Source organism: Lithobates pipiens, unplaced genomic scaffold, assembly GCF_037356315.1.
Source record: "Lithobates pipiens isolate NorthernLeopardFrog02 unplaced genomic scaffold, aLitPip1_a1.2 Scaffold_1, whole genome shotgun sequence".
NCBI lineage: Eukaryota > Metazoa > Chordata > Amphibia > Anura > Ranidae > Lithobates > Lithobates pipiens.
The window spans coordinates 122,555,182-122,569,487 of record NW_027507685.1 but is presented as its reverse complement, the minus strand read 5'-3'; the positions used below and the strand labels follow the sequence as shown (position 1 = coordinate 122,569,487).

General features: G+C 45.4%; 1 protein-coding gene across 4 annotated transcripts in view; it reads left to right on the top strand.

The window, feature by feature from the left end:
- The window catches only part of ARAF (A-Raf proto-oncogene, serine/threonine kinase), a 64,040-nt gene that overhangs the window by 6,804 nt on the left and 42,930 nt on the right, over positions 1 to 14,306 (top strand). The window contains exons 2-3 of one of the 4 annotated variants that reach the window (XM_077475614.1): positions 8,249 to 8,302; positions 9,429 to 9,732. The gene's annotated coding sequence lies outside the window, so the exon portion shown is untranslated. Of the gene's footprint in view, positions 1 to 4,096; positions 4,182 to 4,264; positions 4,286 to 8,248; positions 8,303 to 9,428; positions 9,733 to 14,306 lie in introns of those variants that run through there. The other 3 variants (XM_077475605.1, XM_077475595.1, XM_077475586.1) reach the window with 3 other exon arrangements.

Here is a 14,306-nt window from a genome sequence, read left to right as displayed (position 1 = left end):
CTGAAGCCTTGTCAGTGTCATTTGCAGCCTTGTCATGCAGCCTGTCCGTCATTGCAGCCTTGTCATGCAGCCTGTCCGTCATTGCAGCCTTGTCATGCAGCCTGTCCGTCATTGCAGCCTTGTCGTGCAGCCTGTCCGTCATTGCAGCCTTGTCATGCAGCCTGTCCGTCATTGCAGCCTTTCCGTCATTGCAGCCTTTCCGTCATTGCAGCCTTTCCGTCATTGCAGCCTTGTCATGCAGCCTGTCCGTCATTGCAGCCTGTCCGTCATTGCAGCCTCGTGCATCATTGTCCCCTCAGTGATGTTGGCTTTTATTTTTAAAAATGGCGCAGCCGAGATGTCCTGTGTATCTCGGCGGCGCCCGGTAGTTCTCAGCGGCTTTTGCCCGCCTTCGGCCGTACTCGGTGGCTTTTGGCCACTTTTGGCGGTACTCGGCGGTTTTCGGCCGCTCTCGGCCCTTCTCGCGGTTTACGGCTGCCCAGAGCCCAAAAATCGATCAGAAATCGCGGAGGATCGGCGTATAACAGGCACCCGCGATTTTCCTCTGATTTTAAGGGGGAAAAAGTGCGTATTATATGCCGATAAATACAGGATATACTTTTTTAATTTATACTAGTTATGGTGGTGATCAGCGACTTACAGTGGCACTGTGATAGTGTGGCAGTCAATCTGATACTGACATCATCAGTGGTTAATACAATCAGTGTACTAATGACAATGACTGGGAAGGGGTAAAGTGTGTGCCTAACAAGTGTTAATGTGTGGATTAGGTGCTGCTTCTTGCTAAAAAATAAAAATAAAAAACAGTTTCTTCTCCCTGCTTTGCAGGGAGAAGAAACAAAGAGATTGTTTTGTTTCCTCTATACAGAGCCTTGCGTTGATTGTCAAAAACCCAGAAGCAGGGAGTAATATTCAGGTACGTCGCTGTACGATCAGGTCCGCCTGTCAGTTTTTTTAGGCGGACCTGAACGGACGCTCCATAGACCTCTATGGATCGTCGGATGTCAGCGATGACATGTCTGCTGACATCTGACCCGCTCCGATCCAGAAAAGTTTGACGGAGGAAAAACCTACTTTTACATCCATCATCGGATTGGGTGACAACGGACTCTGCGGTCTGTCCTCATCTGATCCCCCATAGGGGAGAGCGGCGCTCTGACAGGTCCGTCCCTGCACAGTGGGCAGAGAGAGAGACCCATCATCTTCCTGCTCAACGGGGATCGACGGTTTTCCCCGCTGAGCAGAGCGGGCTCCGTACATGGACACATCCTAGTGAAGGAGCACTAAGAGGCTCTCATCCACAGGCAGGCAGCCCTGAAGTGGTTAAAAACGCATACCTTGTTTTTAAACACTCCTGTGTGAAAGGACTCCTAAGGCACACTAGATATTTTTACAGCTGCTTCTAGGGGCGTCTGACATTTTTTATTTTTTTCCTGCCTCTAAATGCCCCTCTGTGTTTGCCTATGTGTCTATGCACACATGGGCTTTTAGCAGCGTTTAGACCCCTTTTTACATTGGGGCCGCCCGTGTGTTAGCGGTAAAACACCACTCATTTTAGCGGTGCTTTACCGCTTTTTAAGTGCCGCATTTCAGCAGCTAGCAGGACGCTTTTAACTCCAATGAAGCGCACCGCCCCAGTGTGAAAGCACTCGAGCGGCATGGGAGGCAATTTTCAGGCACTTTACAGGTGCTATCTCTAGTGTTAAACGCATGAAAACTGCCTCAGTGTCAAAGGGGTCTTAGTAGCAGGAGCTTTTAGATGCAGGAAAAAAAAACCCACTGCCATGCGTTCAGAAGCAGCAGAGTTGGGGCATAAAAAAACACTTGAAGCTGCTAACAGCTTTTAAAAGCTGCTTTTACTCTGGCCAATTAAATGAATTAACGTCCAAGAGCTTGACGCCTGTAAAAAAGCTCCTAAAAAAACTTGTAAAAGTTAACACTTTTTACAAGCATCAGGCTTTTTTTCTGCAAAAACGCTGCTGTCTTCTAGGAGAGTTAAATAAACGCCCTGTGTGCATGAGGCCTAAAAATGCAGTGCAGAGATGTTTCCAAGGAGAATTTAAAAGGAACTATTTTTCATGTGCTTTTGATGAGCTGTAAAGGATTGTTTTAGCAGGGCAAAAGTGCAACAGTGTACACAGGGCTTTGGGCAGTCAACAGGAGATTAAAAGAGAACTTGACTCCCCCTGTGTTATTTTTTATTTATTTTTTCTGTAATGTTGGAGAGCCCCGAGTCATGAAGCCAGCTATGTTTGTAAAAAAAATCAAAGTACAGTGGAACCGCGGTTAACAAGCGTTTTGAAAGAACAAGCAGCTTTTAAAAAATCCTGGTTGTCGAGTGTTGTCTCGCAAAACGAGCAGAATTCAATCAAATGTGGTGTGCAGTACCGCATTTGGCCAGAGGTGCGGGGTCCCTGGTGACACTTGAGAGCTGTTTGGAAATACTCAAACACTCAAAATACTCCATTCCCAAGTGTTTCCGAGTTCAGCCGAGTTCTCCTGCGCCCCTCCACCTCTGGCCACATACGGTATTGCATGCAATAGAAGTCGATGTGAAACAAATTATCTTCGTTTCCATTGACTTCTATGGGGAAACTCGCTTTGATATGCAAGTGCTTTTGATGGGTTATGCCCGTAATCCAAAGTTCCACTGCAGCCTTTTATTACTGAAAAGGAAAACCAAACAAAACACTCCTGGTACAAAAATCAAGTGTTTGGCTCACCGCCTGCAAACCTTGTCCCTTAACAGGGTTACAACCCTGTCTGCCTTAGGGGATCCCAAAGAGGAAGTTTCCAGGCACTAAGCAGAGTCTGTCATAAGCAGTACACCACTCTGACTCCTACTCCACAGATAACTGCTGACAGCTTCCTCTTTAAGTCTTCCCTGGGGGTGGGTTAAACTCTTTAGGACCAAAGTCTCTATGGGTATGGAGTCTATTTGAGCCTCTGAATTCTGGGTGCCAAATGAGGACTTGCCAGTCCTTAACGCAACGAAAGCCCGTCCTGTCTCCAACCAGACTACCCCTCACCCTGCATGGGTGAGAACCCCTAAATACTCAAAATGCATTAAAGCTGTTTCCTTAAAGCGGGAATAAACCCGCTGACTTTTTTTTTTATACACCTGTAAGGGAAAAAGCATAATGAGCTAGTATGCACCGCATACTAGCTCATTATGAAATACTTATCTTAGAATGAGGTGCCGGCATCTCACTCGGTCAACTCGTGTCTTCCAGGTATCGCGGCTCCAGCGATGTGAGTGGCTGGAGCCGCAATGCCATCACTCCTGCGCATGCGTGCGGGAGTTTTCTTCCTGGCAGGGTCTGGAGTCTGCCGGACTTTCAGCCGAGAATCCCTGGAGCGCATGCACCGCTGAAGTCAGCGACTCATTGCGAGGGGAAAATCTCCTAAACCGTGCAGGTTTAGGAGATATTCTTTGTACTATTCTTACCTATAATAAGGCTTACCTGTAGGTAAAAGGTAAAAATATGACTATACAACCGCTTCAAATGAACCATAACTCAAATAACACGGAAATGTATTTCCCATTCAGGGCCCATGCGTGGCATCCTGTATAACCCCTATTACCTTTTTTTTGCTGGATTCATCTATGAAAAACATACTTGCCCATCCAGCAGTGTTCTGAAGGGATCTGCTACTGCATGCCGGTCACCGCATTGAAATCATCTTCTCTGGCCACATCTAGAGCCGGCGGTCACTTCCAGGTTCTTGCAGCCAGCCACCGATACCACGGCTCTTGCGATGTTCAGTACCCCAAATCCTCCTGGAATGCATGATGTAAGTTTCTCCGAGGCCCACAGGCTATTGAATACATTATCGCCTAGGTGAGAATCCTGAACTTGCTGGGATGTGTTCCCCAAAAAGTGTATTTTAAAAATAATTCTGTACAGGTAGGAGTGGAATGACGGAATGGAGATGGTAAAGTCTAATTTTGATGCCCAACTCCAGACTGTGTTGTTTTAGTAGCATGGGGATAGTCTAGAGCAGGTGTATGAAATCAAGTCGATTTAAATCATGATTTAAATTGCTAGTAAAAAGACTTGGTTTAAATCATTTTTTTTTTTTTTTAAACAGCAACTGTCATCTCTGACCCCTTGTTGACTCACCGACAGTTCTTATTCAATTTAATGGGATGGCTGGTGATGCAGCAGTGACACAAAAAGGTGAGGGGCGTGGCGGCAGTAGGTGAGTGGATGCCAGCTAACAAGTGCTGCCATGATGGATCTGAAATGACAGGTGCTCTTTAAATGTAAGGACTTAAGTACGGGTGAGTATACATCAAAACTTCAAGTATGCCCCAGTCTTGTGGGTAGAAAATGCTCCTCTCCTGGTCATCTCTCCACCCCTCATTACCTGGGCTTTTTCTACCATTTGTTGGATTTTATTAAAGTGCTCCGAGTGGTAGGAGCAGTATGGGAGCTGCCATTGCGGGACTTGGCATTTACCACTGCAAGGTGACTGGTCTGCTGAGGTCAGAGCTGTGTATCACTGAGCAAGAACAACTCTCTGCAGACTTCTTCCACATCTGGCTTCATGTATAGAAGCTAAAGCAGCCTTCCTCAGCCTTAAAATAAACTTCATGGTATTAGAGGACCTCTGGTGATAATCATTATATCTACGGCTCTTGGGACATTAGTGTGAACATTATTTGTGGTTAAAAAAATAAGAAACTTGGCACATTTGACAACTAGAACTGGTCTAAAAGACACATTTATCATTAAACAAAAAACAATGGGGAAAAAAATAAACACAGGCCATGAAACATGTAGAGTTTTCACATTGGTGGAAAAGTTATCCTTTACATTTGTGTTCAATGGGAACCTGCCCCCCCCCCCCCCCCCTTACATTGGTGATCAGTGGGAAAGTGCTGCTTTACTTTGGTGGTCAGTGGGGAAGCCTCCTTATAAGTTGGTGAGCGATATGTCTGTTACATTGGTGGTCAGTTAGAAGGATGTTCCTTACATTAGTAGTCATTAGGGGGCTTGACTGCAAGTCTCCAAAAGTGAGTCGGCTCATGATGGTGTCAGAGAAGATGGTGTGGGTGTGCTGCCGGAGAGTAGCTGATCTCTACAGAACATTGCTGGATTTGCTGAGTATGTGACTATGTGTTTTTTTTTTTTTTTGTTTTTTTTTTTGTTTTCTTTTTGTAGATCAGCCAGTGAAAAAAGTAAGAGAAAAAAAGTGTGAGTTGAAGTTCTTCTTTGACCACTTGCCGACCTGCCATAGTTCATATACTGTGACGGGGTGGCTCCTACAGGCACCATGACGTAGGATATGTCGCTGCCTGTTTCCGGGTTGCAGCTGAATGCGCTCGCCCTCATCTGCCTACTCCCCTGTGATTTTCATACAGTGGGAGTCAGTCAGCAGATCCTGGCCTATGATTCATGGCCAGGACCTGCTGATCAGCTGTGTCGATTCACAATTCTGAGGCAATCAACACAGGGCTCTGTACAGAGGGAATGATCCCTTTATTTTTTTTCTCTGAAAGCTGGGAAAATAAACAAATCGATCTGTAGTAAAAATTAGCACATATTACACATTGTTAGGCACACAATTAACCCTTTGATTGCCCCTAGATGTTAACCCCTTTCCCAGCCAGTGTCATTAGTACAGTGATAGTGTATATTAGCACTGATCACTGTATTAGTGTCACGGAGATGTCAACGGCAGTCATCTTCTTCGAAGCATCAGATTTCCCGCCACACTATCACAATACCACTCCCACTATAAGTCGCTGATTGCCATCAGTAATAGTATAAAAAAAAGTCAGTGTATATTTAACATCTTTTGTCTTTTGCTGAGCTATACTAGGGGAAGAGTAGTTTCTTTAAGCAGGTTAGTATACCCTCGTTGGATGTAGCAATCTCTTGAGTAAGAAACTTTGCATGACCAGTGGATGATGTTGAATGGGGGGTAGAAATGTTACTTAAGGCATCCTCTGCTTGATTGGATCTGCTGTATGGTCCAACCTGACCCACCCAGTGGTCCTGCCTTCCAGATAAAGGGGGGGGGGATGTTCCCAACGAGGGCAGTTATTAGTTCCCAGGCTTTTGTGGTCATCAAGCGATGCGGTGGGTTCTCTAGTGGCACCGTGGGACCAGTTCTCTCTGTTTGTCTCTGTTTTCCCTTGCCCATACAGCTTCTTCTGAGTCTGTTGTGCAGGATACAGGTGTTGAAAATACCGGTGGTTCTGATCACATTAGCTTGGCTCAGAAGAAAATGGTACTCCAACATTGTGAACATGTTGATGGACGATCCTTGGTCTCTTTTGGCACATGGCCCGATCTTTTTGAACGAAAGAGGGGCATCTGAGGCAGTCATTCCCACATTATTAAAAAGCCAGGAAGACTAGTTCCAGGAAGAATTTTCATGTGACCTGGAAATACGTCTCTGGTGTAAGGCTAGGAAATTCCATCCTGGCAAGCATGTTGTGTACCACATGTTGACTTCCTTCAATCCAAAGTTGCTTTGAAGCTGACCTTGGGTACCATCAAGGGACAGATTTGGCCTTGGGGGGGGGGGTGTTTTTCTTTTCAAAGGCTGATTGCATCTCATGCGGTAATGTGTGTCTTTGTTCAAGGAGTCACGTATATACGGTTAGGTCACCTCGGTCCCCAAGAGGTATCACTGTTTGAACCAATTCAAGGTTGAGAAGGTTGTGTTTCTGCTTGCTTTGGCAAGAAGGGTGTCCGAGTCGGTGGCTATTTTTTGCAGGGAGCTGTTTTTGGTACTCCAACATGACAAGGTATGGTTTTTAATAGTCAACTGTCATTGTTGTCTAGAGTAGTTTCATCCTTTTTCATCTTAACCAGGACATTGTTTGGCTTCTTTTTCCCTAGGCCTCAGTTGCTGTAAGATATGACCCTATACAGATTATTTGTGGCTTGGGCTTTCAAGATTTATTAAAATTGACTGCTGTAATTGGGTAGTAAGATTTTGTGTCCTTCCTGAAGGACCAAAAATGGGTCAGGCGGCTACTGATTCGACTATATCCCATCAGTTTATTTATCAAGTTTGTAGTTTGAAAGGTAGGGCACCATTGTTTCCAGGGAGGGTTATTCCGCCAGAGATGTAGGTGTCTTCTGGCCTTTCTGTCTCTAGGCCTCGGTTAAAGGATAAGATCACCTTTGGAAACGTGATACATGTTCTACCGTTTTTAGTGTGGAACATGTAACTTTCCCACTCCTACAGAGGCTCGGCAATCTGAGCCCTTTTGTGTGACAACAGCACAGGTAGAAGTTCCGTGTACCACCTGCCACTTTTTGGTAGCCGTGTAGGGGCTTCTCTGAGAGCTGAATGAATGAACTACAAGTACAGACCTCCTTCACGGCTGTCAGCTTGTAGTTCTTCCTGCCAATGTACAGGCAGGCCACTTACACTGACAGTCTGCAGGAGTTCTGCATGGCACCAGATGGTGCAATGCTTTCCAGGCTCCTTAAAAAAAAATGAAACCTTTGTTTTGCAGGAAAAAAAAAATGTGCATTCATTTTTCTAAAGGTGAACTTATTCTTTTAATTCTCAGAGATTTTCAAAGATCACAACAAAGACATTGAAGCTGGGTTTCATTAGAAGGTTGGTAGACTACCAAGATCTGCTCTCAGTGAAAAAACACTTGTTTTAGCCCTCGTTCACACTGAACGTGGGTTTGAAATTGCGCACGTTCAGCTGAACGCGCACAATTTCAAACCCGCATTTCAGTGTGAGTTTGAGGGTGATTTGAAAGACATTTGTGCATGTTCATGCCGCTGAAGTCGCCAAAAGTAGTGTAAGAACTACTTTTGGAAATCAGTGTGGCACCACAAAAGCGGCGTTGCACGATTTGGGACAGTGCCGTTGCCGGCAATAGGCTGCAAATTGACATGTCAAATCATGTCAATGTGGCTGGGGCTTGGGGTGCTTTTAAAGCTTGTTTGGTATAAATACTTTATTGTGCATGATCTGGGCACTGGTTCTCTTTAAGCATACACTTTTTATTTTAGCTTTACCTTATTTAAACTTGTCATAAGTAGCGTCTCAGTAATATCACTTGTCCTCAGCCAGCTGACAAGCTGTTTTTGGATTTTTGGATCATTCTGCAAAATTTATTAATGTACTTTGTGTAGGCGACAGGTACAACATTTACCTGTTATTAATAGATATTATAATTTTGCCTTTTACAGAATGCATACAAAGTCTGCTGACTATTTGTGTGACCCATCTAACTCAATGTGATGTTTGTGTTTTTCTCTAGATAGCCAAGAGCGTAGGACCTAAGGATAGGTGTCCGAATTGCCAGGGTGGCAAGGTAAGAACTTATGTTATCCATTTTTCTGTGGTTTAAAATGTCTTTGTATTGAGGTCTATTTTCTGGAATTGTCCTTTTGGCCTCCTGGAAATCATTTATGCAAAGATTCTTGTCTTATACATTTTTAATGTTTACGTTTTATAGGTTATATCACAAGCCATGCTGCATCTGTTTCTTTGGAATATTTAAAGAGGACAATCAGAATTGCAGCATTCCAAATAATTACTCAAAATAGACCTGTACTCCCCATTAACGTCAAACTGCTGTCACATGAATGTGCTAATCTTTACTTCTGCAAGAAAATTGAAGGGGTTTGCAAACCGTTGTTTTTTTTTCTTTAATGCATTCTATGCAAAGTGGGAGACCACATTGCTTTCTCCAGTTCATAGTGGGAAAAGAGCAGTTGCAACCAGTGGCCCTGCCTTTCAGGTTGGCATTGGCACCTCCTGGTTTTCACCATGATGCTGGTTCTTGCCTTGTTATGAATCTTCAGAATCTTCATAGTAGCCAGTGGTGGTTCTACTCTCCAATGCTTCTAGCTGAAAAGTCCTTACCCTCATTTCTCTGAAAGATAGTGATGATGGATGCCAGTCTCAATAGCTGGGGTTAGGTGACGAGCCAATGGTCAATGCAGGGTCTTTGGATTAAGAAGAAAGCTCTGCTACCGATCAATGTGTTGCATCTATAGGCCATTCAACTGTTGCAACTATACCAATATCTTTGCTGCAGACAGAAAAAAAGGTTGACCATGCCATTATGGTAGCAGGTTTCAATCATTGAGGAGTAGCAAAAGGTTCAGCTGTGTTGCTGGAAGTGGCTCACGTTCTAAGTTTAATGGAAGCACATATTCCAGCCCTTCTGCCGTTTCCATTTCTGGAGTACTGGCAGGCTACTTAAGCCATCGATGTCTGGATAAGGGCGAGTGGTCCCTACATACAGAAGTGTTCTACTAAAGTCATCTCATTTAAAAGATGCTAGATGTGGTTCTACTGGCACCTCTCCTCAACCGGTGAGAAGACATTTGTTGCCAGGACAAGGGATCCATGGGCAGATGTTACTGATGCTCTAGTAGTGCCCTGGGTTGGTTACACTTTTTAATATACACCTTTCTCCATTCATCTTGCAGGACAGAAACTTGAGAGATGATTGGTTCTTCTATGGCACATGTGTCAAACGCAAGGCCCATAGGCCAAATCTGGTCTACCAGATCATTTCACGTGGCCCTCGCACCTGTCCAACCCCATCATCTCCGCCCCCTCCTTGTCTCAGCAGTCAGCAGCAGAGAGGACGACAGAACTCCTCCTATGGATCCCATGCCCCTCTGTGCAGTCGCAGCACCCCCCTATCTCTGCCTTTCCTGGTCTTAGCATACAGCAGAATCCAGCCCTCTTCTGGTTCTCCTGCAGACCCTGTGCTTTCTGTAGCAAAAGGTAAGAGGGGGGGTGCACTGTGATGTAAAGGAGGGTGGAGGACTCTTGAGTTATGCTGGTGGGGGGACTCTTAACATGGCTGTAAGGAGGGGGTGGGGTGCTCTGGTCATCTAGTCTTATAGATGGAGCCAGCCCCTTGAGGGCAACCATAATGCTGATGCAGTCCACAATGAAATTGGGTTTGATGCACCTACTCTACAGGGAACATAACAGAACAGTTGAAAACCCATTTTTACCCTCTACAAACCCTTGCAACATTTCTCAGCTAATGGAATCCTTGCAAAAAAAATGTTTATTCAGGAATTATTGGGAAAATTCCCCTTACATTGGTGTAGTAGGAATGCCACCTATGCAGACGGCAAAAAGATTGATGTCATGTTGATGGCTCTGCCAAGTGGTGTTGGCCATGTATGGACACTACTGGGTAAGAGGTTAGTCAGCCACTGTTCAAGGGACCCCTAGCAATCATTGGAGGAACCCTAGGGTTCCACAGAACTCTGGCTGAGAATGCCATAGATTTGTTTTCTACCGTCCAGCAGCACAACATTTGTTGTTTTTCTTCTGATCAGTTTGCTTCTAAGTCAGCGGTTGTCCCCTCCTTTAGGCAAATCTTTTGAAGCCCCTTGTTCCCTGAACTTCATGCTGCATTATAGGAGTTTCCATTTTCACTTCCAGGATCTTTGCCCCTTTGGGTCAGTAGAACCCTCTCTGGGTATGGCTGGTCCACTTGTCTTTTATTGTCTGCTGTTGCCAGATGGATTTCCCCTTGCTATTGGCAGGATTTTGGCGCCTTTGGCCTGGTAGGGGCCCGACTACTGAAATCACTGGCTTGTGAGCTCTGCCTTCCTCTTCCCCTTGGGGAGTCTGAATGATGATTAACGCTGGCTTCTGGTGGTGACAGCAGGGCTGGGGTATTTTGGTTGTGGCTTGGTGAATGGAGCACTTTCAGGGGTTGCGTTCAGTTCAAGCCTTCTCTGTATATTCAGTGTCACTTTTTACAAAGTGTGCAGACACCTTCTAGTTCAGGGATATGCAATTAGCGGACCTCCTGTTGCAAAACTACAAGTCCCATCATGCCTCTGCCTCTGGGTGTCATGTTTGTGGCTGTCAGTCTTGCTATGCCTCATGGGACTTGTAGTTCTGCAACAGCTGGAGGTCTGTTAATTGCATATCCCTGTTCTAGTTTCACCAGCCTTGGCTGGTTTTGAACAGCGGGATAAGGAGCTGCTGTTATCTTCAATATCAAGGAAAGTAGAGCGACTCGTACTCTGACGTATCTCAAACCCGAGGCTGCGATCAGTAATTTCAGACAATAAGGGATGTCATTCTGTTGCAGCACTGAGGGGCTGTGGGGGTGCAACTATAGTCTTGATACTTTCTTTCCCGGAGGTTAGTGTAAAAGTGGGTGGAACTCTGTTTGCCCTTCCTGCATGCCATGGCCTCCTATGCTATCGGTAACCTACCTGCTGCTTTTTGCCTCAGGCTCCAGCGATGATTGTAGACAAGCCGTACCTGTCCCAGGCCTGTTTTATGACTCCTGTGTTAGGGAAAATTGTGTTTTTATGTTTTCTTACAAGTTTTTATACATCTTGTGTAAGGTTGATCTATTTTAAGAGCACGCAGAGAGGTTAGGTCAGGATGGTAGTTGTCCTGTGTGAAGTCCTCCTTGACTTTGAGGGGGGGTGTCCCCTGTTCTTTTTTGGGTTATCAGTGGGATCACCTATCCTTCAGGTTGTCGGACCTGCCATTCTCTCTGCAGTGATCAGGCATCCCTGGCATTGCTCCATTTCTGGTGGGTGATTAATTTTGTTCCAGAATGGGAAAGCTTTCAGAGGTCAAACCCTTCATAGTTCTCTTGCCACTCTTTGCAGTCATGTCTGGCAGATTTCTGAATTCTGTAGGCCTCTTCATTTTCACTCACTGATCCTTATCTTTCCAGTGCCACTGTGTTTGCTCTGCTGTGTTCGCAGGTTTTCCCTAATGAGTTGTCTGGATGACCTTTTTCTTGCTGGGAGTTCAGATGGTTCTGACCCTGTCAGCCAGGCTCCAAAGGACTGTTCAGACTCTTCATTGGTTAGAATGGTTTACCTGAATCTTAGGAAAGGATTGCTGTAACTGTGAATGGAATGAGATGGAATCTTTAGGCCATTAATAGATTCTGCTAAGACTAGAATTTTTTCCCTCCCATGTTCAAACTCTGAAATCCAACTTTGTTTTTGCTTGTTATTTCTGGGCTTGACTACCTTTCAGGTTGTACATGGTTAGTTTACATTTTACCAAAAAATTGCCTATACAAAGAAGGGGGTGTCTATAGATAAACCAAGTGGTGCAACTTTGACCAAAGTTGAACAATGCCCTTGCTATGGGTGTAGCCTATTTATGTACCTCATGAAGCCTAATTGGGAGACTTAGTGCTACTGCTCACCTCCACCATTATAGGAGTGAGCTCTCAATCTCTGAGCTTAGAGCTACTGCACCAGGGGAGAGAGAGCACATGTGAGAAGGTTTAAATATGAGAAAGAGCTCACTCCTGTGATGAAGGTGAGCAGTAACATTAGGTCTAGCTAAGCAGTGTCCTAGAAATTTCCCTGTCAGGCTTCATGAGGTATTTTAAATGGCCTACACCTATAGCAAGGGTATGATTCAACTTTGGCCAAAGGTGCAGCGTGTTTTTATCTAGAGACACCCCTTTCTGTATAGGACGTTTTTTGGAAAGGTGAACTTGTGACTGTTGTGAATTCATTCAAATCTTATATTGAGGGGCAGTTGGATTCACCTGCTTGTATATCAGTTCCCTTGCAAGGTGCACTCCTAAAATAAAAAATTGAGGTGCTCTCACATTCTGACTCTAGTGGTCACCAACACTTTCTTAGACCCCTTTTCACACTGAGGCGTTTTTCAAGCACTTTTGGGCTAAAAATAGTACCTGAAAAAAGCCTACTCTGCAGCCCCAGTGTGAAAGCTTTCACACTGGGCATCTTTGGGGCGGTGTATACACCGCTCCTGCCCATTAAAATTAGGGATGCACCGAAATTTCGGCCGCCGAAACATATCGGCCGAAAATGGCCCTTTCGGCAAAAAGCCGAAAGAGAATTTCCGCCGCCGAAACATATCGGCCGAAAATGGCCCTTTCGGCAAAAAGCCGAAAGAGAATTTCCGCCGATACTGGTGCCGAAAATGGGGCGGGGCTTGGCCCCGCCCCCGGTGCCACCCATCACGGGGGGGTGTCCTTCTATCCTTAGCTCTCTTGCTCCCCTCCCTCCTCACCTATGCTGCAGTCAGCCTGTGGGGTCTCGCTCTAAAGTCCCCCTCTCCACAGCGGTGGCTGCATATGTCTCCTCAGCCGATGTGTAAATCGGCTGTGCAGGAGCTGGGCTCGATGTTCACTGTGAAAGTGAAACCAAAGCAGAGGCGTCTAGCAGTGTGTGCTGTGCTCTCTGCCTCCCCCTAGAGTGCAGTACCCAGCATGGAGATTAATGAAGAGCTGCAGCTGCCAATTAAAAAAAAAGACTGTCTATATATGTTTGTATGCCTGTGTGTTGTGTGTGTTGTATGTATGTGTGTTATATGTGTGCATGTATGTATGTATGTATGTATATATATGTATGTATGTATGTGCATGTTTATATGGTATGTATGTATGTATGTATGTATGTATGTATGTGCATGTTTATATGTATGTATGTTATGTGTGCATGTTTATATGTATGTGTGTTAAGTGTGTATGTGCGCATGTATGTGTTATATGTGTGTTGTATGTTTTATATGTGTGTGTGTGTGTGCACGCGTTTTTATATGTGTATGTTTATATGCACTTGTGAGGCACAGGCAGGCTACATGGCGGGCACTGGTAGGCTGCTGGCACAGTGAGGCTGCATTGATCTCCTGTAGCATGTCCGCAATCTCTGACCAGCTCCTGTAGCATGCCTGCAGTCTCTGACCATCTCCTGTACCATGTCTGCAGTCTCTGACCAGCTCCTGTACCATGTCTACAGTCTCTGACCATCTCCTGTACCATGTCCGCAGTCTCTGACCATCTCCTGTACCATGCCTGCAGTCTCTGACCAGCTCCTGTATCATGCCTGCAGTCTCTGACCATCTCCTGTACCATGTCTGCAGTCTGACCAGCTCCTGTACCATGCCTGCAGTCTCTGACCAGCTCCTGTACCATGCCTGCAGTCTCTGACCAGCTCCTGTACCATGCCTGCAGTCTCTGACCAGCTCCTGTACCATGCCTGCAGTCTCTGACCAGCTCCTGTACCATGCCTGCAGTCTCTGACCATCTCCTGTACCATGCCTGCAGTCTCTGACCATCTCCTGTAATATGTCCTCAGTCTCTGACCATCTGATGTATGAAAATATTTTTTAAAAACAGTCATTTTCGGTATTGGTGCTGTTTCGGTATCGGTTTCGGTTTTCGGCCTAGTGTATTTTTCATTTTCGGTATCGGTTTCGGCACCAAAAAACCCATTCGGTGCACCCCTAATTAAAATGAATGGGCACCACTGCCGAAGCACCTGCAAAGCTCTTTGGCAGCGGCGCTACACAGGCACATTTAACCCTTTGCTTGGCCA